Source organism: Diadema setosum, chromosome 10 (genome assembly GCF_964275005.1).
Source record: "Diadema setosum chromosome 10, eeDiaSeto1, whole genome shotgun sequence".
Classification (NCBI taxonomy): Eukaryota; Metazoa; Echinodermata; class Echinoidea; order Diadematoida; family Diadematidae; genus Diadema; species Diadema setosum.
The window spans coordinates 9,363,351-9,389,151 of NC_092694.1; the positions used below are offsets into that span (position 1 = coordinate 9,363,351).

Genomic DNA, 25,801 nt, shown 5'->3' on the forward strand with positions numbered 1-25,801 from the left:
TAACTCTAGTCCAGGTGTATGGCGTCTCGCTTATCTGTTTAGAATTCCAGGTTGTTATTGTTTGACAAAAACGGAGTTAAAGACAGGCAGGGAAGGAAGTGACTTGATATTGCTTCATATTATATGAGGAATTTCGGGCAATACCTTTCCAATTAGTGTAGTGATTTTGACAGGGTTCTCTGTCGTTTATTTTCGTCATGGCTGTTTCACTAGTTTAGCCATAGGTGATATGTGTTGTTGGCATCTGGGAGAATAGAACAGATCAGTACCAAACTGGAATAGCCCTATAAGCAATGTGGTAAGCATTTAATTTGTTGCATTATCTTTCTTCTTTAAAGTCAATCACTACTGATCGAATTACACCATATAATATGGCACGTTTCACTGGTAGTTTAGGAAAAGGGAGCTAATTCAATGCAAGATGCAATGATATGTGCTACCATTGATTTTAGAGACGTCATTGTGGTGTGGTGCTGGTGGTGGTAAGGGAATCATTGCTTTTAAATTAATGAGACAATCCTTGGAACTTTGCATCAAGAATATAATGCATGTTCGTGCGGCGTTTTTTTTTTTAATCCTGACGTGGACATTATTTTTCTTTATCTTGTTTTTAATTCAAGAATGTTATATCTGAATATGTTCGATTTAGTTACGGTTTCAATGCATCTTGTTTACCATCTTCTCTGACATTAAATTGATGGTTTTTAAATTTGACATTGTCTGTTTATTTATCTGTTTATGCTCATAAAACACTGCTATAACAACTAAAACATTTGTTTCACTTGTCACACGCAATGCTATGGATTGCAGTTGTGCATGCAGTTTTCCTTTTGCCACCTCTCGTTTTTCTCTCCCCTTTTCCCTCACTTTGGTTTTGTTATACTGCAGATGGGAATGATTACAATAACATAACCCAACTTGAAGTAGGAATGAGAACTGAATAAATTAACTCTAGGCCAGGTGTATATAGCGTCTCGCTCATCTCTTTGAAATTTCAGGTTGTCATTGTTCTATCAACGGAGTTGAAGACAGGCTTTATGTTGCTATAGAGGTATCTAGCTCCACATGAATGGAATGCATACGCTGTTTAGTATTAGTAATGAACTTTTTCATGTCCATCCCTGCCAAGAAAAGTGTGTTTGACGGGGTTCTGTGTCATTGTGCCTATGAGAAAGCAAAGTTTTATTTTCGCCATGGCTGTTTCTCTATGCGTAGCCGTGAGTGATGGATGTTGTTGGCATCTAGCTGGGCAGTAAAAAACCGAGTATCATGCTATAATACCCCCCCCCCCCCGTTAGGTTCTAAGCGTTCAATGTGATATATATTTCTTCTTCATTATGTCAATCACTGCTGATGGAATTACAGAATTATGCTATGACACGTTTCACTCAAAGCTTAAAAAGCAAAGTTTATGCACTATACAAGTAATGGTGCATGAATCCTATAGACCATTGATTTTAGATGAGAAATTATGATATGCCTATAGTAGGGATGTCATTGATTGGGAATTAATGACACGATTAAGCATTTTCATAATCCTTATCCTTCACTCTAACCTCCGTGAAAATATCATATTTGAATTCAACCAATAAGATGGTAAAAAATGCATGCATTCATGTTTTATCAATATACAATGTATGGACTTTCCAAACATTCAACAGCGATTATCTCAAAATGAACATTGTGTGGGTTAGCACTATATTGCATCGACCCCTTCAATTGTCTATCAAGTTCATGTCGATGTTTTCTAATTTGATGACGTCATCATACTAGAAGTTGTGATTAAAGGCAAGATATCAAAATCAGCGAAGATTACTAATCGCTGCCTCATGTTCCTGTGTTTGATCGTCCAGTCAATACCAAACTGACGACATACGTTGAATATGTTATACTTTGAACAATTGTCTATCAAGTCCATGTCGATGTTTTCTAATTTGATGACGTCATCATACTAGAAGTTGTGATTAAAGGCAAGATATCAAAATCAGCGAAGATTATGTGTTATGTCTATGGGGAAATTTTTTTTTTTTAACCATGCATAGACGATAACGCTCAAGCACTTTTACCTCACTTGATTTTGCTTCATTTCCTCTGAAACTTAAGTATGTTGTAGCTGAGACAATAAGCTGCAGTAATCATACATTTTATTTTTTTTCAAATCTTCTCATCAGGTTGACAATTTTGCAGCTTAAAACTGAAAATGAGAATGGAAGGTGGACGAAACGATTCCTGATTCATTTTTCACATACATAAGTTTACGTTCCTCATATTTTCTCGTCGAGACGTATGGCCGAGTGGTTAAAGGCGACGTCTCAGAGACGTGAGGTTGCACACATTCATTCATTCATTCATTTTCATTTTCATTTCATTTATTTCATTCCTTCTTTCTTTTTCGTCAAACATAACACGAAATGTATCAGAAGATATAACATAGGCATGTATTCGACTTTACATGGTAGATAATGGTTAACAAATACGAAATTATACATGTATACCGGCAAAATACAAAGTTATGTTTGGAGGATAAAAAAAAAAGAAAGAACTGAGAGGTTCACTGAAAAGCATGCTTGTAAATTGTGAACCACTCAAAAGGATTCTTGTGAATACATGAAACTTTTTTTTTTTTTTTTTTTTTTTTTTTTACAAAGACAGGAGAGAACAAGACAGTAGAAACACAACGACATTACATGACTTTACAGTAGGGTATACCATGACACATGCGGGATCGAACCCCACAAGATCACGAAACAAAATACTTAGCCATTTTACTTTTTTTTTTTTCTTCAGTGGTGTATTACATATTCGTCCATGTAGAAATCACGTTCGTATAGAAACGCACCTATACACACACACACACACAATATCCCTCTTTCTTGTGTTGGAGACCACATTGCTTCGATTGCTGCAAAATTTTGCAGGCTGACTTTATCAAACCGATTATAGTATAAGTAATGACGACTACGGAGGTGTTGTACTTTGAACAATTGTCTTTCAAGACCATGTCATTGTTTTGTACTTTGATGACGTCATCACACTGAAAATTGTGATTAGAGGTAAAGACGCAAAATCGGACAAGTTTACGTGTTATGTCTATGGGAGGTGATTTTTCTTTTAAACCATGCATTGACTTGACAACGTTTAAGCACCTTTATCTCAGCTGATTTTGCTTCGTTTCCTCTGAAACTAAAGTATGTTGTAGCTGAGACAATAAGCTGCAGTAATCATGCATTTTATTCTTTGAAATCTCCTCATCAGGTTGACAATTTTGCAGTTTAAAACTGAAAATGAGAATGGAATGTGGACGAAACGATTCCTGATTCATCTTTCACACACATAAGTTTACGTTCGTCATATTTTCTCGTCGAGACGTATGGCCGAGTGATTAAAGGCGACGTCTCAGAGAAGTGAGGTTGCATACGTGCGGGTTCGAACCCCACAAGATCACGAAACAAAATACTTTGCTATTTTACTTTTTTTTCTTCAATGGTGTATTACATATTCGTCCATGTAGAAGTCAAGTTCGTATATAAACGCACCTATACACACACACACACACACACACACACACACACAATATCCCTCTTTTTTGTGTTGGAGACCACATTGCTTCGACTGCTGCAAACTTTTGCAGGCTGACTTTGTCAAACCGATCATAGTATGTAATGACGACGACGGAGGTGTTGTACTTTGAAAAATTGTCTTTCAAGACCATGTCAATAAGCCAGTTCGGGGTTAGCTCATGGGCACATGGGTACAAATGACCTTTCTTCTTTCTCAGTTGATTAGGCACTCCACTAGTTTCAAGCGACAGAAGGCATGAGCTTGCCCAACGTAACAATTTATGGAATTCATCAGTCATGTTCAAACAAAGGATGAACTTGCATAGACCAGGTGACCAGAATGATCCTTCCATTGACATTTTGGAAAGCATCCATTTCATTATTTTGCATTGAATGTATTAACAATCTCTTTCTATTGATATTGTCAGACACCGCTTTTGCTGTCATGTGGATGTGCTGGCAAGCACCACTTATAGGGATCAGTTGAATAATCATTACATTACAGATGCTTATCTCAGTGAATTTAAAAACCACCATGCTCTGCTGGTACAGATGACCTTTTTCTGCTCATGCTCAAAGTGGAACTCCGAACTGGCTTATTGTTTCGTACTTTGATGACGTCATCACACTGAAAATTGTGATTAAAGGCAAGGTATCAAAACCAGCCGATTATAGGTTTTATGTCTACGGCACGTATTTTTCCCAAGTCGCCAGAAATGGCATAGCGACATCAGTCGTTACAAGGCCGCATTTCCGTCTAGCAATGCAATACATGTTCACGCGGCCCCGTTTGTTGAGTGGGCATTGACTTTTTCCCCCTGTAATATCTATACATTTTTTTTTTTTGCCTAACCATTTCCGTGGATGTCCCGTGGCCGAGTGGTTAGAGGAACGGATTTGCATGCACGCTGAATAATTTCAAGGTGCCTATATCACATTCTTTTCTTTGTCGATCACGGATGACCGACATCTGATGACCCCAAGCGTATCACCTAACTCGTCCTTAGTGTGACGAGTTTCATATCTCGTTTTTTATTCTTCTTTCTTTCTGCCACATTTTGTGTCGTCAATATCTCAACAATGACATCACGGAATGACATGACATTTTCAGTCAACATGTCTCATAACAATATCTAGCCACAATAAGGTTTTCATGACAGTAACATATCTATGACGTCATCTAGGCGCCATTTTGTGATTTTCGGACCTTGTCACATGATCAATCATAACTTCATAACTAGATGTCATTTCTGTATCATTTTCGCTGGACATAAAGTTCAGGTCACGCTCTATCTTACTTTCTAACGCTAGTTACCCAGGTCATCATTAGGCGCGCGTAAGCGCGCGTCAAAATTTTAAAAGGCTCAAAACGACTTCCCAATGGGAAATCTCGAAGTTTCAGACAATTATAAGCGTTTCAAACATTTTCTCGCGTGCGCGTCCGTCCGCGCAATTTCGCGCGCAGAGCGCTTAAGAAACATGGAAATGCAATTTTTTTGACTGATTTGGATTCCTGATACTTTGAGTAACAGTATCCATTGATTTCCGATCGATTTCGACCCATAACAAAGGAATGCACAGGCGTCAAAGTTGAAATTCCGCACGCGCGTCTTTCTGCAAATATAGTGAAAAAACATGTCTTTGTTTATTTCGTCATAGCTCTTTAAATCGTCCGTTGACCCTATATTTCTATTGCATATTACAAAAGCATATGAATTGTAAATAACATTCCAAGTATCAATATTGCCAGAGAAACGCGATGACGTCATCAAATCGTCATTTTATATAAAAAAGTGGAATTGATTTTTTTGAGGTACTGTTTCTGACATTCATTTGCTCGTATCTCTGTTGTTTAAGCTCAATATTATCCCAAATTCAGATATGTTGTACTTTGAACATTTGCCTCTCAAGTCCATGTGATGGTTTTGATATATGATGACGTCATCATACTAGAAATTGTGATTAAAGGTAAAGACTCAAAATCAGACAAGTTTACGTGTTATGTCTATGGGAGGTGATTTTTTTTCAAACCATGCATTGACTTGACAACGTTTAAGCACCTTTACCTCATCTGATTTTGCTCCATTTCCTCTGAAACATAAATATGTTGTAGCTGAGACAATAAGCTGCAGTCATCATGCATTTTATATTTTCAAATCTCCTCATCAGGTCGACAATTTTGTAGTTAAAAACTGAAAATGAGAATGCAATCTGTACGGAATGATTCCCGATTGTTCTTTGCAACTGTATATTGGTCGAATCCACGCGGCCACTTGTGGGAAGTTGAATAGCGCCATCTCAGTCAGCACTGTCACGACAGTATAATCATACATTTAAGTTTCGCATAGAATCTCCAGGACAGCCATATGGCGTAATCGCTTAGCGCGCTGGGTGTTCATAACGCCATACCGGAAGGCGAGAAGTTCGACTCCCGCGGAAGTTTTCTCTTTCTTTTTTTTTTTTTTTCCGGCAATTCAGCTTTACTCCGATGTCATTTATCGTATTATTTTACCAAGTATACGTAACCCGTGAACACGGCTGCTCTATTTCCCTCGTTTTGTATTGGAGTTTGGAGATTGGGTTTGCTTCATTAATTTTGTCACACTTAATGTTGTAAATTGCCCCTTGTTACAGTGTCCCGCTTGCCACCTTTCGTTTGCTCTTTCCTTTTCTCTTCATTGGTTCTTGTAATATTGTAACAGGATAGGTAGGAACATGTACGTTTAGATAACTGGCAGGAATGGGAGCTGAATTGATTAACTCTAGTCCAGGTGTATGGCGTCTCGCTCATCTCTTTGAAATTCCAGGTTGTTATTGTTTGACCCAATAACGGAGTTGTAGACAGGTTTTATGTTGCTATAGAGGTATCTTGTGCCACATGAATGGAAGGCATCACTGTTTAGTAGTAGTAATGAACTTTTTCATGTTGTAAATGATATAAAGATATGAATTTCACATCCAATCTTCGGGACAGCCGTGTGGCTTTATAGTCGCTTAGCGCGCTGCATGGTCATTATGCACTACCTTAGGACGAGATGTTCGGGACCCGCAGGACGCTATTATTTTTTTCTCTCTCTCTCTCTTTCTTTGTTTTTCTTTTGGCAGTTCAGCCTCATTCCGATGTCATTACCCCACGACACACAGTCACTCAAGTTCCCTTTTTTTTTTTTTTTTTGTCGGAGGCTGGAGGTTGGATTTGCTTCATTTATCATACGTAATGTTGTAAATTGCCCTTGATATACAGTGCCCCGCTTGCCACCTTTCGTTTTCTCTTTCCTTTTCTCTACGTTTGTTCCTGTTACACTGCACAAGACAGGTCGGAAAATAATTTACATAACTCAACTGGAGCAGGAATGGCAACTGAATAAATTAACTCTAGGACAGGTGTATGGCGTCTCGCTCGTCTCTTTGAAATTCCAGGTTGCTATTGTTTGACCCAATAACGGAATTGTAGACAGGTTTTATGCTGCTATAGAGGTATCTTGTGCCACATGAGTAGAAGGCATCACTGTTTAGTAGTAGTAATGAACTTTTTCATGTCCCTCCATGTCAATTATAGTGTGTTCAAAGGGGTTGTGTGTCTATCTGCCAAAGAAAAGGAAAACCTTATTTTCGCCATGGCTATTTCTCTATACGTAACCGTAGGTGATGAGTGTTGTTGGTATCTGAGCAGTGAATAACACAACATCAGGCTAAAATCCCCCTTTTATACGCGCTAAGCGTTCAATTTGATATATCTTTATTTATGTAGTCAATCACTGCTAATGGCGTTACAGAATTATGTTATAACACCTTTCACTGAAAGTTTATAAAGCAAAGTTTATGGACAAGGCAAGCAATTGTACATGAATAATACCAATGATTTCAGAGGGAAATTATGGTATACCTAAATGTAAGGGTATCATTGCTTTGGAATTGCTGAAACAATATCTTGGCACGAGGTCTTCCACCTCTAATAACTGATCCCTTTAAAGATGTGTCGGTCACGGGTGATCGTCATGATTCATCTTTCACGTAGAAGCTTCCGTTCCACACTCTTAGTTCGAGAAGACTTACCATCATACTTCAAATTGTGACTAAAGGTAAAGACTCAAAATCAGACAAGTTGACGTGTTATGTCTAAGGGAGGTGATTTTTTTTTTAAACCATGCATTGACTTGACAACGTTTCACCACCTTTATTTCAGCTGATTTTGCTCCATTTCCTCTGAAACTTAAGTATGTGGTAGCTCAGACAATAAGCTGCAGTAATCATGCATTTTATTTTTTCAAATCTCCTCATCAGGTTGATAATTTTGCAGCTAAAAACTGAAAATGCGAATGGAATGTGGACGAAACGATTCCTGATTCATCTTTCACATACATAAGTTTACATTCCTCATATTTTCTCGTCGAGACGTATGGCCGAGAGGATAAAGGCGACGTCACAAGATACGTGAGGTTGCACACGTACGGGTTCGAACCCCCATAAGAACACGAAACAAAATACTTACATCTTTTGCTTTTTTTCTTTTATGGAGTATTCACCTTCGTCCATGTAGAAATCACGTTTTCATGTAAACGTACACACACACACACACACACACACACACACACACACACACACAATATCCCTTTGTTTTGTGTTGGAGACCACATTGCTTTGACTGGCAACTTGGACTTGAAATTACAAATGTTAAAGTGAAGATGGCTCTTAAAAGACCGCATGGCCATGTTTGATTTTTTTTTTTACAATATAAAGACCTATTGGTAAATATTCATTCACATATCCTTTCCAATCAACTTACTTGGACACGCCGACACCACACGAAATTTTCAATTGGTTGCATGACAGAAACAATTTCATCTGAATTATGTAGGACTGCATAAAGAATTGGACTTCACGAATATTTCTCAATATTATATTATACTTCAAGTCGCTACTTAACATTATTTTCGTTGTCGATCACTGAAAATGAGAATGGAATCTGGTCGAAACGATTCCCGATTTATCTTTGTAACTGTATATTGATCGAATCCACGCGGCCACTCGTGGGAAGTTGAACAGCGCTATCAGTCACTTGACGTATATCGCCAAAAAACTGAATATCAATGTAAATTTGTGTTGTGTATAGCATACATAGATAGATTTAAGTTTCGCACAGGATCTTCGGATCTTCCGTGTGGCAGAATCGCTTAGCACGCTGCGTGTTTATAATGCCCGACCGGAAGGAGAGAAGTTAATCGAGTCCCGCAGGACTTTTTAATTTTATTTCTTTTTTCTTTTCTTTTTTTCAGCAGTTCAGCTTCACTCTGATGTCATGAACACAGCTACTCTATTTCCCTTGTTTTGTATTGGAGTTTGGAGGTTGGGTTTGCTTCATTAATTTTGTCACGCGTAATGTTGTAAATTGCCCCTTGAAACAGTGCCACGCTTGCTACCATTCTTTTTCTCTTTCCTTTTCTCTTCATTTAGATTTTGTTCTTGTTATACTGTAGCAGGATATTTAGGAACGTGTACGTTTACATAACTAACAGGAATGGGAACTGAATTAATTAACTCTAGTCCTGGTGTATGGCGTCTCGCTTATCTGTTTAGAATTCCAGGTTGTTATTGTTTGACAAAAACGGAGTTAAAGACAGGCAGGGAAGGAAGTGACTTGATATTGCTTCATATTATATGAGGAATTTCGGGCAATACCTTTTCAATTAGTGTAGTGATTTTGACAGGGTTCTCTGTCGTTTATTTTCGTCATGGCTGTTTCACTAGTTTAGCCATAGGTGATATGTGTTGTTGGCATCTGGGAGAATAGAACAGATCAGTACCAAACTGGAATAGCCCTATAAGCAATGTGGTAAGCAATCAATTTGTTGCATTATCTTTCTTCTTTAAAGTCAATCACTACTGATCGAATTACACCGTATAATATGGCACGTTTCACTGGTAGTTTAGGAAAAGGGAGCTAATTCAATGCAAGATACAATGATATGTGCTACCATTGATTTTAGAGACGTCATTGTGGTGTGGTGCTGGTGGTGGTAAGGGAATCATTGCTTTTAAATTAATGAGACAATCCTTGGAACTTTGCATCAAGAATATAATGCATGTTCGTGCGGCGTTTTTTTTTTTAATCCTGACGTGGACATTATTTTTCTTTATCTTGTTTTTAATTCAAGAATGTTATATCTGAATATGTTCTATTTAGTTACGGTTTCAATGCATCTTGTTTACCATCTTCTCTGACATTAAATTGATGGTTTTTAAATTTGACATTGTCTGTCTATTTGTCTGTTTATGCTCATAAAACACTGCTATAACAACTAAAACATTTGTTTCACTTGTCACACGCAATGCTATGGATTGCAGTTGTGCATGCAGTTTTCCTTTTGCCACCTCTCGTTTTTCTCTCCCCTTTTCCCTCACTTTGGTTTTGTTATACTGCAGATGGGAATGATTACAATAACATAACCCAACTTGAAGTAGGAATGAGAACTGAATAAATTAACTCTAGGCCAGGTGTATATAGCGTCTCGCTCATCTCTTTGAAATTTCAGGTTGTCATTGTTCTATCAACGGAGTTGAAGACAGGCTTTATGTTGCTATAGAGGTATCTAGCTCCACATGAATGGAATGCATACGCTGTTTAGTATTAGTAATGAACTTTTTCATGTCCATCCCTGCCAAGAAAAGTGTGTTTGACGGGGTTCTGTGTCATTGTGCCTATGAGAAAGCAAAGTTTTATTTTCGCCATGGCTGTTTCTCTATGCGTAGCCGTGAGTGATGGATGTTGTTGGCATCTAGCTGGGCAGTAAAAAACCGAGTATCATGCTATAATACCCCCCCCGTTAGGTTCTAAGCGTTCAATGTGATATATATTTCTTCTTCATTATGTCAATCACTGCTGATGGAATTACAGAATTATGCTATGACACGTTTCACTCAAAGCTTAAAAAGCAAAGTTTATGCACTATACAAGTAATGGTGCATGAATCCTATAGACCATTGATTTTAGATGAGAAATTATGATATGCCTATAGTACGGATGTCATTGATTGGGAATTAATGACACGATTAAGCATTTTTATAATCCTTATCCTTCACTCTAACCTCCGTGAAAATATCATATTTGAATTCAACCAATAAGATGGTAAAAAATGCATGCATTCATGTTTTATCAATATACAATGTATGGACTTTCCAAACATTCAACAGCGATTATCTCAAAATGAACATTGTGTGGGTTAGCACTATATTGCATCGACCCCTTCAATTGTCTATCAAGTTCATGTCGATGTTTTCTAATTTGCTGACGTCATCATACTAGAAGTTGTGATTAAAGGCAAGATATCAAAATCAGCGAAGATTACTAATCGCTGCCTCATGTTCCTGTGTTTGATCGTCCAGTCAATACCAAACTGACGACATACGTTGAATATGTTATACTTTGAACAATTGTCTATCAAGTCCATGTCGATGTTTTCTAATTTGATGACGTCATCATACTAGAAGTTGTGATTAAAGGCAAGATATCAAAATCAGCGAAGATTATGTGTTATGTCTATGGGGGGATTTTTTTTTTTTTTAACCATGCATAGACGATAACGCTCAAGCACTTTTACCTCACTTGATTTTGCTTCATTTCCTCTGAAACTTAAGTATGTTGTAGCTGAGACAATAAGCTGCAGTAATCATACATTTTATTTTTTTTTCAAATCTTCTCATCAGGTTGACAATTTTGCAGCTTAAAACTGAAAATGAGAATGGAAGGTGGACGAAACGATTCCTGATTCAACTTTCACATACATAAGTTTACGTTCCTCATATTTTCTCGTCGAGACGTATGGCCGAGTGGTTAAAGGCGACGTCTCAGAGACGTGAGGTTGCACACATTCATTCATTCATTCATTTTCATTTTCATTTCATTTATTTCATTCCTTCTTTCTTTTTCGTCAAACATAACACGAAATGTATCAGAAGATATAACATAGGCATGTATTCGACTTTACATGGTAGATAATGGTTAACAAATACGAAATTATACATGCATACCGGCAAAATACAAAGTTATGTTTGGAGGATAAAAAAAAAAGAAAGAACTGAGAGGTTCACTGAAAAGCATGCTTGTAAATTGTGAACCACTCAAAAGGATTCTTGTGAATACATTAAACTTTTTTTTTTTTTTTTTTTTTTTTTTTTTTTACAAAGACAGGAGAGAACAAGACAGTAGAAACACAACGACATTACATGACTTTACAGTAGGGTATACCATGACACATGCGGGTTCGAACCCCACAAGATCACGAAACAAAATACTTAGCCATTTTACTTTTTTTTTTCTTCAGTGGTGTATTACATATTCGTCCATGTAGAAATCACGTTCGTATAGAAACGCACCTATACACACACACACACAATATCCCTCTTTCTTGTGTTGGAGACCACATTGCTTCGATTGCTGCAAAATTTTGCAGGCTGACTTTATCAAACCGATTATAGTATAAGTAATGACGACTACGGAGGTGTTGTACTTTGAACAATTGTCTTTCAAGACCATGTCATTGTTTTGTACTTTGATGACGTCATCACACTGAAAATTGTGATTAGAGGTAAAGACGCAAAATCGGACAAGTTTACGTGTTATGTCTATGGGAGGTGATTTTTCTTTTAAACCATGCATTGACTTGACAACGTTTAAGCACCTTTATCTCAGCTGATTTTGCTTCGTTTCCTCTGAAACTAAAGTATGTTGTAGCTGAGACAATAAGCTGCAGTAATCATGCATTTTATTCTTTGAAATCTCCTCATCAGGTTGACAATTTTGCAGTTTAAAACTGAAAATGAGAATGGAATGTGGACGAAACGATTCCTGATTCATCTTTCACACACATAAGTTTACGTTCGTCATATTTTCTCGTCGAGACGTATGGCCGAGTGATTAAAGGCGACGTCTCAGAGAAGTGAGGTTGCATACGTGCGGGTTCGAACCCCACAAGATCACGAAACAAAATACTTTGCTATTTTACTTTTTTTTCTTCAATGGTGTATTACATATTCGTCCATGTAGAAGTCAAGTTCGTATATAAACGCACCTATACACACACACACACACACACACACACACACAATATCCCTCTTTTTTGTGTTGGAGACCACATTGCTTCGACTGCTGCAAACTTTTGCAGGCTGACTTTGTCAAACCGATCATAGTATGTAATGACGACGACGGAGGTGTTGTACTTTGAAAAATTGTCTTTCAAGACCATGTCAATAAGCCAGTTCGGGGTTAGCTCATGGGCACATGGGTACAAATGACCTTTCTTCTTTCTCAGTTGATTAGGCACTCCACTAGCACTAGTTTCAAGCGACAGAAGGCATGAGCTTGCCCAACGTAACAATTTATGGAATTCATCAGTCATGTTCAAACAAAGGATGAACTTGCATAGACCAGGTGACCAGAATGATCCTTCCATTGACATTTTGGAAAGCATCCATTTCATTATTTTGCATTGAATGTATTAACAATCTCTTTCTATTGATATTGTCAGACACCGCTTTTGCTGTCATGTGGATGTGCTGGCAAGCACCACTTATAGGGATCAGTTGAATAATCATTACATTACAGATGCTTATCTCAGTGAATTTAAAAACCACCATGCTCTGCTGGTACAGATGACCTTTTTCTGCTCATGCTCAAAGTGGAACCCCGAACTGGCTTATTGTTTCGTACTTTGATGACGTCATCACACTGAAAATTGTGATTAAAGGCAAGGTATCAAAACCAGCCGATTATAGGTTTTATGTCTACGGCACGTATTTTTCCCAAGTCGCCAGAAATGGCATAGCGACATCAGTCGTTACAAGGCCGCATTTCCGTCTAGCAATGCAATACATGTTCACGCGGCCCCGTTTGTTGAGTGGGCATTGACTTTTTCCCCCTGTAATATCTATACATTTTTTTTTTTGCCTAACCATTTCCGTGGATGTCCCGTGGCCGAGTGGTTAGAGAAACGGATTTGCATGCACGCTGAATAATTTCAAGGTGCCTATATCACATTCTTTTCTTTGTCGATCACGGATGACCGACATCTGATGACCCCAAGCGTATCACCTAACTCGTCCTTAGTGTGACGAGTTTCATATCTCGTTTTTTTTTTATTCTTCTTTCTTTCTGGACAATTTTGTGTCGTCAATATCTCAACAATGACATTACGGAATGACATGAAATTTTCAGTCAACATGTCTCATAACAATATCTAGCCACAATAAGGTTTTCATGACAGTAACATATCTATGACGTCATCTAGGCGCCATTTTGTGATTTTCGGACCTTGTCACATGATCGATCATAACTTCATAACTAGATGTCATTTCTGCATCGTTTTCGGTGGACATAAAGTTCAGGTCACGTTCTATCTTACTTTTTAACGCTAGTTACCCAGGTCTTCATTACGCGCGCGTACGGGCGCGTCAAAATTTTAAAAGGCTCAAAACGACTTCCCAATGGGAAATCTCGAAGTTTCAGACAATTTTAAGCGTTTCAAACATTTTCTCGCGTGCGCGTCCGTCCGCGCAATTTCGCGCGCAGAGGGCGTAACCAACATGAAAATGCAATTTTTTTGACTGATTTGGATTCCTGATACTTTGAGTAACAATATCCACTGATTTCCGATCGATGTTGACCTATAACAAAGGAATGCACTGGCGTCAAAGTTGAAATTCCGCGCGCGCGTCTTTCTGCAAATATAGTGAAAAAACATGTCTTTGCTTATTTCGCCATAGCTCTTTAAATCGTCCGTTGACCCTATATTTCTATTGCATATTACAAAAGCATATGAATTGTAAATAACATTCCTAGTATCAATATTGCCAGGAAAACGCGATGAAGTGATCATATCGTCATTTTGAATAAAAAAAGTGGAATTGATTTTTTTGAGGTACTGTTTCTGACATTCATTTGCTCGTATCTCTGTTGTTTAAGCTCAATATTATTCCAAATTCACATATGTTGTCCTTTAAACATTTGCCTTTCAAGTCCATGTCATGGTTTTGAAATTTGATGACGTCATCATACTTTAAATTGTGATTAAAAGTAAAGATGCAAAATCGGACAAGTTTACGTGTTATGTCTATGGGAGGTGATTTTTTTTAAAAGCATGCATTGACTTAACAACGTTTAAGCACCTTTATCTCATCTGATTTTGCTTCATTTCCTCTGAAACATACATATGTTGTAGCTGACACAATAAGCTTTAGTAATCATGCATTTTATGTTTTCAAATCTCCTCATCAGGTTGATAATTTTGTAGTTTAAAACTGAAAATGAGAATGCAATCTGTATGGAACGATTCCCAATTTTTTTTGCAACTATACATTGATCGAATCCACGCTGCCACTTGTGGGAAGTTGAATAGCGCCATCACAAGGCAACAAACTCGCGATGGTATTTAAATTTAAGTTTTGCACTCGGTCTTCAGGACAGCCATGTGGCAGAATCGGTTAGCGCGCTGGTTGTTCATAACGCCATACCGGAAGGCGAGAGGTTCGACTCCCGCAGGACTCCCGGAGGACTTTTATCCGTTCTTTCTTTTTTTCTCTTTTTTTTTTCGGCAGTTCAGCTTTACTCCGATGTCATTTATCGTATTATTTTATCAAGTGTACGTAACCCGTGAACACGGCTGCTCTATTTCCCTTGTTTTGTATTGGAGTTTGGAGATTGGGTTTGCTTCATTAATTTTGTCACACTTAATGTTGTAAATTGCCCCTTGTTACTGTGTCCCGCTTACCACCTTTCGTTTGCTCTTTCCTTTTCTCTTCATTGGTTATTGTTATACTGTAACAGGATAGGTGGTAGGAACATGCACTGTACTTTTAAATAACTGGCAGGAATGGGAGCTGAATTGATTAACTCTAGTCCAGGTGTATGGCGTCTCGCTCATCTCTTTGAAATTCCAGGTTGTTATTGTTTGACCCAATAACGGAGTTGTAGACAGGTCTTATGTTGCTATAGAGGTATCTTGTGCAACATGAATAGAAGGCATCACTGTTTAGTAGTAGTAATGAACTTTTTCATGTTTTAAATGATATAAAGATATGAATTTCATATCCAATCTTCGGGACAGCCGTGTGGCTTTATAGTCGCTTAGCGCGCTGCATGGTCATTATGCACTACACCCGCAGGACGCTATTATTTGTTTTTTCTCTCTCTCTTTCTTTGTTTTTCTTGTGGCAGTTCAGCTTCATTCCGATGTCATTACCCCACGACACACAGTCACTCAAGTTCCCTTTTTTTGTCGGAGGCTGGAGGTTGGATTTGCTTCATTTATCATACGTAATGTTGTAAATTGCCCTTGGTATACAATGTCCCGCTTGCCACCTTTCGTTTTCTCTTTCCTTTTCTCTACGTTTGTTCCTGTTACACTGCACAAGACAGGACGGAAAATAATTTACATAACTCAACTGGAGCAGGAATGGCAACTGAATAAATTAATTCTAGGCCAGGTGTATGGCGTCTCGCTCGTCTCTTTGAAATTCCAGGTTGTTATTGTTTGACCCAATAACGGAATTGTAGACAGGTTTTATTTCGCTATAGAGGTATCTTGTGCCACATGAGGAGAAAGCATCACTGTTTAGTAGTAGTAATGAACTTTTTCATGTCCCTCCTTGTCAATTATAGTGTGTTCAAAGGGGTTGTGTGTCTATCTGCCAAAGAAAAGCAAAACCTTATTTTAGTCATGGCTGTTTCTCTATACGTAGCCGTAGGTAATGAGTGTTGTTGGTATCTGAGCAGTGAATAACACAGCATCAGGCTAAAATCCCCCTTAGTTATACGCGCTAAGCGTTCAATTTGATATATATATCTTTATTATTTTATGTAGTCAATCACTGCTAATGGAGTTACAGAATTATGTTATGACACCTTTCATTGAAAGTTTGTAAAGCAAAGTTTATGGACAAGGCAAGCAATTGTACATGAAAGATACCAATCATTTCAGAGGGAAATTATGGTATACCTAAATGTAAGGGTATCATTGCTTTGGAATTGCTGAGACAATAATGTTGGCACGAGGGCTTCCACTTCTAATAACTGATCCCTTTGAAGATGTGTCGGTCACGGGTGATCGTCATGATTCATCTTTCACGTAGAAGCTTCAGTTCCCACTCTTGGTTCGAGAAGACTTACCATCATACTTCAAATTGTTATTAAAGGTAAAGACTCAAAATCAGACAAGTTTACGTGTTATGTCCATGGGAGGTGATTTTTTTTTAATGTGCATTGACTTGACAACGCTTAAGCACCTTTATCTCAGCTGATTTTGCTTCATTTCCTCTGAAACTTTAGTATGTTGTAGCTGAGACAATAAGCTGCAGTAATCATGCATTTTATTCTTTGAAATCTCCTCATCAGTTTGACAGCTAAAAACTGAAAATGAAAATGGAATGTGGACAAAACGATTCCTCATATATCTTTCACATACATAAGTTTACGTTCCCCATATTTTCTCGTCGAGACGTATGGCCGAGTGGTTAAAGGCGCCGTCTCAGAGACGTGAGGTTGCGGGTTCGAACCCCACAAGATCACGAAACATTTTTTTTTTTATTTTACTTTTTTTTCTTCAATTTGTATTATATATTCGTCCATGTAGAAATCACGTTCGTATATAAACGCACCTATACACACACACAGACACACACACACACGCCATATCCCTCTTTTTTGTGTGTTGGAGACCACATTGCTTCGACTGCAGCAACATTTTGCAGGTTGACTTTGTCAAACCGATCATAGTATGTAATGACGACGACTGAGGTGTTGTACTTTGAACAATTGTCTTTCAAGACGATGTCATTGTTTTGTAATTTGATGACGTCATTACACTGAAAATTGTGATTAAAGGCAACGTATCAAAACCAGCCGATTATAGGTTTTATATCTGCGGTACGTATTTTTCCCAAGTTGACAGAAATGGCATAGCGACCTCAGTCGTTACAAGGCCGCTTTTCCGTCTAGCAATGCAATAGATGTTCACACGGCCACGTCAGTTGAGTGGGCATTGACTTTCCCCCTGTTATATCTATACATTGTTGTTGTTTTTTTGTCTTACCATTTACGTGGATGACCCGTGCCCGAGTGGTTACAGAAACAGTTTCGCATGCACGCTCAATATAACTTCAAGGTGCCTATATCACATTCTTTTCTTTGTCGATCACAGATGACTGTCATCTGATGACCACAAGCGTATCACCTAACTCGTCCTCAATGTGACGAGTTTTCATGTCTCGTTTTCAATAAGTGTTTCATTGTTGAAATCTTCTCCCCATTTAGCAATCCCATACAAAGGGCTTCTCTTATATTGCCTACAACAGATTGACGTTGGACATAGTAATACAGTTTAATAGTGAGCAGGGATATAAAGTGGAAGAAAATATTCGAAAAGACTGGATGATAGACTACGCATCCTGGCATGGACACCGTAAAATTCTTGCCCCCCCCCCCCCCAAAAAAAAAAAAAAATAATAATAATGATAATAAAAAACAAAACAAAACAAAACAAAACAAAACAAAAAACGACGGTGCCGATGCCAGCTCATTGAAGTGCTCAGACTTAACGCATCCGGCTAAGAAGGCTAGTAGGCGGAAGACAGCGTTAGTCTGTACCAGGTCGCGGTGGCGATTGCACCTTAACCGCATCTGTCTCTCGAACCGCACATCATCGACTCCCATTTGCCGTTGCTGATTCATCCCGGGTGAGTGTTTTGGGATCAAGTATTATCCCTGTGCACGTATCTGTGTGAGGCCTGTCACTTGCAATAAACGTCACTTTATTTTCACTTTCAGGGTAACATTCTCAATTAAACAAACAAACAAACGCTAATATCTATTGTGGAATGAGTTTCATGTTTTCTGCTATTTCATAGACTCCAAAATTTTTAATGCGTTTTTGCACTTTTGCACGAGTTTAAATTTACTATGATATTGTGTAAAGAGTGCTCAGATGTGAAGCATTTATCTACGCCATTATTCCGATTCAGAGAAAGCATCTGTCTGTTTTGATTTGAATAGATAATTATGATAAGTGCTCTAAACTCTACTTCGTATAGATAAATTCCACGAAATATCAAAGTTGGTTGTTATTAGTAAAACAGAAGCAGATGAATAAAATGGTGCAGTTGGTGGCTTTTTTGACCCTGTTTCATAAGTACACAAATTTTGATAGTGCACAAACTTCTCATACAATTCTGTTCGTCTGGAGGTTCTACAATATGGTGTGATAATCTTGCCCGCACTTCATACGAAGGGGAATCATAACAATGTTCGTGGGAAACCAGTCCCGAACTTTATCAATATTTCTTTTCTTTAGTTTTCATTTTTGCGGGGAGGTATTCTCCTTGACATTTTTATTTCTAAATTGGCGGACAAGTTGTAGCAAGTGCCAAAATACGTCGCCCATAGGTTAAAATATGAAATTTATGCATATGTAGAAGATATGTATAAGGCATGCTTTTGGTTTTAGAGCGAAGTGTTTTCTCTTTTTTAGTCCTGTATTTGTTAGCTGACTCCATTTTTTTTGCTCTATTTTCTGCTTTTTCCTCTTCTTTTAAGTAATGAACGGATTTCTTGAGAGAGAATAAATTCAAAGGCAGCACAATAGGCAAGCCATAAGGCAGAATTTAGATTGAGATTACCTTTCGTGGCTAAATGTTTGTGTATGTCTGTGTCCGTGAGCATTAGAGACAGTAAAACGTTATTCGTGGGAAGCAACACACAGACTTGATAAAGAAAAACGGGTCGAAAGGAGTTTGCATAATTCCTCTCCACTCCACAGACTTTAGCAATAAGTAATTACGACTGCTTCAAATATTTGTTGCACAGTCTGATTTCAGCTCACTCTTTTTTTTCTCTGCTCCAATCACAGTGTAGGATTGTCATCGTTGAAAAAAAAAATAAAAACAAAAATAACAACCTTCTCGCCCCCGCGATGAGGCAGATGGGTAATAGAGGAGCATGTGTCATGTCATGTCTACGGAGGACTGTTCTGTTAAATCGCTACCGCAAAGATGGGGACTTTTTGGCTTGTAAATCGGGGTTTGAGACCCACCTGAGTCCTTTAATCTATTCCAATGTCATCGGCACGAAGATTATGAGAGGAGGATTAAGACACAGTGTCAATTAAGTAGCTAGATCACGAATTTTCTTCACTCTTCGTAATGATATCTATATACTTCCAGAAGACTGGGCAACAATGGTGCACCTTCGAACACACACTTCGATTTGAAAAATACAGAAAAGGAAATAAAAAAGAGGAAATTAAAGGCTGTGCAGAAATTCGCAATGTATCGTAGATCCTTTTGAATTCTATTATACTTTAATACCAATGACATTTTCATTCAAAATGTTTTCCTTTTGATATTTTAACTCTGCATATATGTGTTTTTACAAATATATATATATATATATATATGAATATCATATCGTATTTATGTTCTTATTTGAAATGAAAATGAATGAATGAATGAACGAAATCAAGAGGAAGAGTTGGAACTTTAATTCTTTTAAACTTGTCGTCGCTGCGTTTATGGACAATGGCCACAGAATTTTAAAATATTTGTAGTGGGAATGTTGAGAAGCAGCAATATATGGTTGATTTCTCTATCTTTGCGTAATGGTCCTTATGCTTACTAAGATTCCCAAAATATTGAATAAAAGAACATTAAACACCAAAACTAACAAAAGATAGTAAATGGAAAAAAAAAAGTTGACAAAAGGTTGGCAAAAACATATCAATTTGAAAATAAAAAAGGAAAATGCTGCGCTTTCTAGCAATCTCTCTCTCTCTCTCTCTCTCTCAAAATGATAACAACAACAATAAGAATAGTAATAGAGAGGTGGACACTTCTAGAATTTGTCGTATATCTTCCTGATTTTCATAAAGCCTACAAGTTTAGTGATCAGAAAGTATAATGAGTTTCAACGTGCAGTGGTAAAGTGTCATTAAGTTTAAAACACCAGGAAATATATTTTTTCTTGTAAAGTTCGCACCACTCCCAGCCAGTAATATAGTGTTGGATTGGAAAGTGTCCAATTTTTCTTGCTTCAAAATATTTCAGCAGATGGGGATGCACTTTGTATTTCACGCAGTTTCCTTTTGTTCTATCAATAAAATCCAAATATCCCCAAAAGAGCACTAAAACGTACTGGCTAATAGTTTGCAAACCTATGTGACACCAAACTCACAGAAGCTCCAGCTGTATTATGTACTTTGACTTGAATATGCCGGAAAATTACTCATGAACATTGATACACACTAGTTAACACTGATAAACACCTATTGCTCACCAACCACACCCCTGCAGAAATGCATGGGACTATGATATGTCCCAGGCTAGCTAGGTTTGACTTAATGTATTGTTTTGCGTGTAATTGGCCCTGTTTTATGAAGAGTTATAATTGATTGTATAATTGATTTCTATCATAAGTCAATGGCAGCCTGTGTGGTAAGAAAATTTATAATCGATTATATCTTTCGATGAAAGGGGACCTTATTTTATAGGACCACCCACCATCACATAAATAGGTAAAAATGTTTATTGATGATGCTAGTTTATGATTTAGATCACTTTTTTTTTTTTTTTTTTTTTTTACTCTTGCTTGGTCTATGAGTTTTACATTTTGTTTTAATTCACCACAAAACTAACGGAATTGGCATCTCTCTTTTTTTTTGTAATGCTAGTTAAAAGGCCATCCAGACAATAAGCATAATTTCACATCATGTAGTTCCGTGTAGTTCCGTGTAAAGGTTTGTGGGATTCATTATAAGCCTTGAGCAGATAAATCAATACTCTGAAAAACTCATTACATGATACTTAATTTAACAAGGATGAGGATGTAGGAAACCAACATATTCCAGTAATGTATATAGCGGTGTGATTCCATTACAATATACCATCTGCTTAAACAAGTTCTCCTTTTAGAGGATTTATTCATGTTTTCTTCTTTTGTTCTGCTTATTTGAGCACAAAATCATGCATTCTCATATGAAGCTGCTCTGTTATTATCCTCGTTCATTGTGATTGGTTAAGAATTTTAAAACATTCTTATCCCTCATCCCAGTCACTATAAATTATGAAACTCTGCACCCCAAATAGCCAATCTGTAAACTAATGCTCAAATGCAAAAGCCAAAAAATCATCTGGAGGTCTCCTTTCTGAAGTGTTATGGCTTTTAAATCCACTGTAGCCTATTTATTTATTCACTATATGGTAAAGCTCCCATATTGAACCCACATGTTTATTTGAAGTAAATTTCCCTTACATTTTTAATATTTTTTCATTCTTTATATCAAGTATAATGAAACTTTTCTGCTTTATGCTTTTCAAGTCAACTTGAACCATTTAAAAAAGGGAGTTTCAACTTAATACACGGAGTGCTTCAAGTTTAGTTTTGTTAGAAGTATGCTATTAAAATTGTAAGTTTTCTGATAGAGTACTATTGCCCCCCTCCCCCTCCCATTTCTGCAAGAGGGGAATCAAGTGTTGTTTCATAATGCTGGGAAAATGAAGGTAATATGTTAAGTTCTCTTTATATTTCCTGTATGTCGTGCAATTCGGTGTCATACTAAATTTTTAAACCATCGCTGCAGTTTTCTTGTCAAAGGTATCAGTTGCCCCAATCAAATTTCATCGAAATATCAGATTAAAGTTTGAGGACCATTTTGGTTTTATTCTTTATTCATCATTTTTTATCTTGATTTGGATTTATTTCCGCATTCAGTCAAATACAAATTGAATATAAATTTCAAAAGCACAAAGACAATGAATAACGAGTGCAGTGATATAAAACGACCAGATCGCCGATACACAAGCAACTGCACTAAGCAGTATACATGCACAGAAACATTGAATAAAGTATATATCAGTTTTCAGTAAATAACAGATATACTTGAATGCAAAAGACCACCATCGTGAGCGCTTAAGCTTGAAACGAATGGGGCCTCATTATTCAAGGGAATATTTTCTGGAAATGTTTTATATCATGAAAAATCGATTGTGTGTTTGCACTTAGAAAAGTCAATGTAGCTGTTATGTAGGCATGCATAGTCCACATATCGTACGGTACAAAGAAAAACACACACCCAAACACACAAGCACAGACGATACGACACCTGTCTAATTGTCATCACATGGCTCGAAGATTCCATGAGCAGGGCGTGTATACAAAATGCGCTGTTATGTTTTACATTGCTGCACAAGCGCCTATACATTGATGATGACGCATTCAGTGTAGTGACTCCTACAGCCCGTACTGACCTGAAACAATGACCAGTCGTATAATCGAATTACGAGGTCTTTGACACACACATCCGGCCCCATTATCTGGGTTCCGTACATATCGATTTTTGTTATTGTTGTTGTTGTTGTTGTTGTTGTTTTGTTGTAGGTCTTGTTTCTGGTCTTATTGTTGCACTCTGCTTTGCAGTATCTGACCCGAGTATAAGCCAGTTCGGAGTTAGCTCATGGGCACATTGGTACGAATGACCTTTCTTTTTTCTCAGTTGGTTAGGGGCACTTCACTCGTTTTCAGAGCGACATAATGCATAAGCTTTACGTAACAATTTATGGGATTCATCAATCCCGTTCAAACAAAGAATAAACTTGCGTAGACCAGATGAGCAGAATGATCTGTCAATTCACACTTGAGAAAGCATCCATTTCATTATTTTACATTGGATGTATTGACAATCTCTTTCTATTGATATTGCCAAATACCACTTTTGCTGTCAGGTGGATGTGCTGGCGAGCGGCATTTATAAGGATTACATGAATAATCATTACATGACAGATGCTTATCCCAGTAAATTTAAAAACCAACATGCCTGTTGGTCCGAATGACCTTGTTTCTGCTCATGCGCAAAGTGGAACTCCGAACTGGCTTATACTGTGAAGATGGTTGAACCGTATCAGTAAATACTAGGTGCGCATTTGTTTATGTCAGTCATTTGTGAATGAATAAATGGAATAAAAACGAAAGCTCATAGGGATATGACAATTCAGCTTAAGAACTTTTAGCAAGATACTTAGAAACCGCTCAAAATGATGATAAAATGTATATAATTCACAGAGGAATTCATAGTTTCTTTGATGAAAACATGCAAAAACAAAGTAAAACAAAACGATCCTTGTAAAAGGTGGGTCCAACCTTTTATTAGGATCGAGTTTATTTTGGATATCTCAGCCACTAAAAAAAAGTCCTTTTGAATTCATCTTTTTGAACTTGAATTTCCCTAAGAATTATATGCTCTTTCATATTTTATAAGAGGTTTCTCACTATCTCATAAAATCATCATTGAAAACCGTTTGAAACCTGAAGCCCCATCTCAACCGAAAGTATAACATCTCTTTACATATGCTTCAGTTTGAAATTCAAGCGAAATGCTCCAAGTTCTCAACGAACGTCTCAATGTCATAACTATATAGAGCACAGCTCATTCTGTGCATTTGAAACACGGACAGTACCAGCAACGCCATACTTTATTAAAAGAAAGCACATATCTTGTTTACCCTCGTGATATTTTCGTTGTGGTGTTGGTTTCCTGCCTAAGAAAAAAAAATGTGCTTGCTAAAGGAGCTGCTAGTGCTAGCAAATTTACTTATACTCGTGATTTTATGGGCTTGACACTTGAATTACGTATACAGTGTCATGGTGTTAATGCCAGTTCTATGAGTCTTATGAAATTGTGTGCATGAGTTTGTTTGATTTTGCATGAGTCCAACTATAGATCAAGTGTTCATAGCGAAATATGCATTTCTGTATAGCTGTGACGGGGGTTTCTGTTGGTTGGGAAAGAAGCCAAAGTTTATACCAAAGAAAATAACCCGGATATGTGTGATTTTTTTTTCTTATAGTTAGTCTTTGTTACATACCTGCATGTACATAACAAATCGGCCTTCAACGAACAAACACTTGCTTATGAAAATTAAACCTATGCGGCCAGGTATACTGAACTCTTCATGTACTGAATACTTAATGTAGGTATTTTACAACATAACAAAGAACTGTGAGTATTGAAATTAACAGCTTTTCTCTTTTGTTTCCGAAGCAAGAATTGCATAAATTTACCACGAACGTTGAACCCATATGTATTCAATAATATTTCTGCACCAGGTTATCTTTCCCGGAAGCTGTATTTTTTTTTTTTCATTTTCAGAATTGAAAAGGTCACGACTTGTGTTTCCCTATGTGACACGTGAGGACGATACTTCCGGCTATTTCATTTCATTTCACACATGCATGCTAACATCCATGTTATTTTATTTTCATTTCCAATCAATATGCACAGGTAATACACTTCAATGATTATATATCTTGGAACATAATACTACATATTGGTTATTAAAAGAACTTCATGGAAATGAAAATTGAGGGGCTGCTAAAAAGCAAACTTGTATAGTGCAGTCCCCTCACTTACGTTACATTACTCACTTACATTAATTATACATGGCTTTATAACACAATACAACGATACATATACCGTACAAGCTGATCATTGGAAGTATACAGTTTTCATTCAATCGAATCGGATGGTAACATGAAGCATACGGTTTCACACATACACCTACACACACACATACACACAAGCTTGCATACACATACACATACACATACACACACATACACACACACACACACACACACACACACAAGACACACACATACATACACACGCACACACACACGCACGTACACACACATGTATGCATCCACATACATTGTGCACACACAGAAGAGAGTATACGGATAGGGAAGGAGAGAGAGAGGAAGGGAGAGAGGGGGGAGTAGAGAGAGCGAAGGGCAGGTCAGCAGTCTCGATGCAGGGTGAAGAAAAAAGAACAATTCCAAACAATCAAACTAATCATGGGGTACATATATTATGAGCTAATCAGCTAATCAGCTAATGAGCTATTGCGAGAAAAACAAAAACTTAATACAATGTTGACTTTTACTATCAAATGTTTACACAGAGTTTGAAAAAAAAAGAAGAAGTTTAATATTGGGGGGGGGGGTGGTAGGAATTTGGAATGGATTAGTAAATGAGGTAAAAGGGCTTGGGGCAATGATTTTATGGGACAGGTAAAAATCAGAAATGTGTTTAATGACTGTGTATTGTATGGGCCTGCGGATGGGGTGATCAGTCTCTATAGGTGATCTCACTCCAGATCCTGTAGTTTCGTTTTTTAATTTGTTCTGTTTATGTTATTTTTTCTTA

At 37.4% G+C, this 25,801-nt stretch overlaps 1 protein-coding gene across 1 annotated transcript in view; it reads left to right on the plus strand.

Moving 5' to 3' along the window:
- Nucleotides 1-18,198: 18,198 nt before the first annotated feature.
- LOC140233635 (hephaestin-like) overlaps nt 18,199-25,801 on the plus strand; it is a 40,577-nt gene continuing 32,974 nt past the window's right edge. Inside the window, exon 1 of the mRNA XM_072313735.1 lies at nt 18,199-18,284. The gene's annotated coding sequence lies outside the window, so the exon portion shown is untranslated. The remainder of the gene's footprint in view (nt 18,285-25,801) is intronic.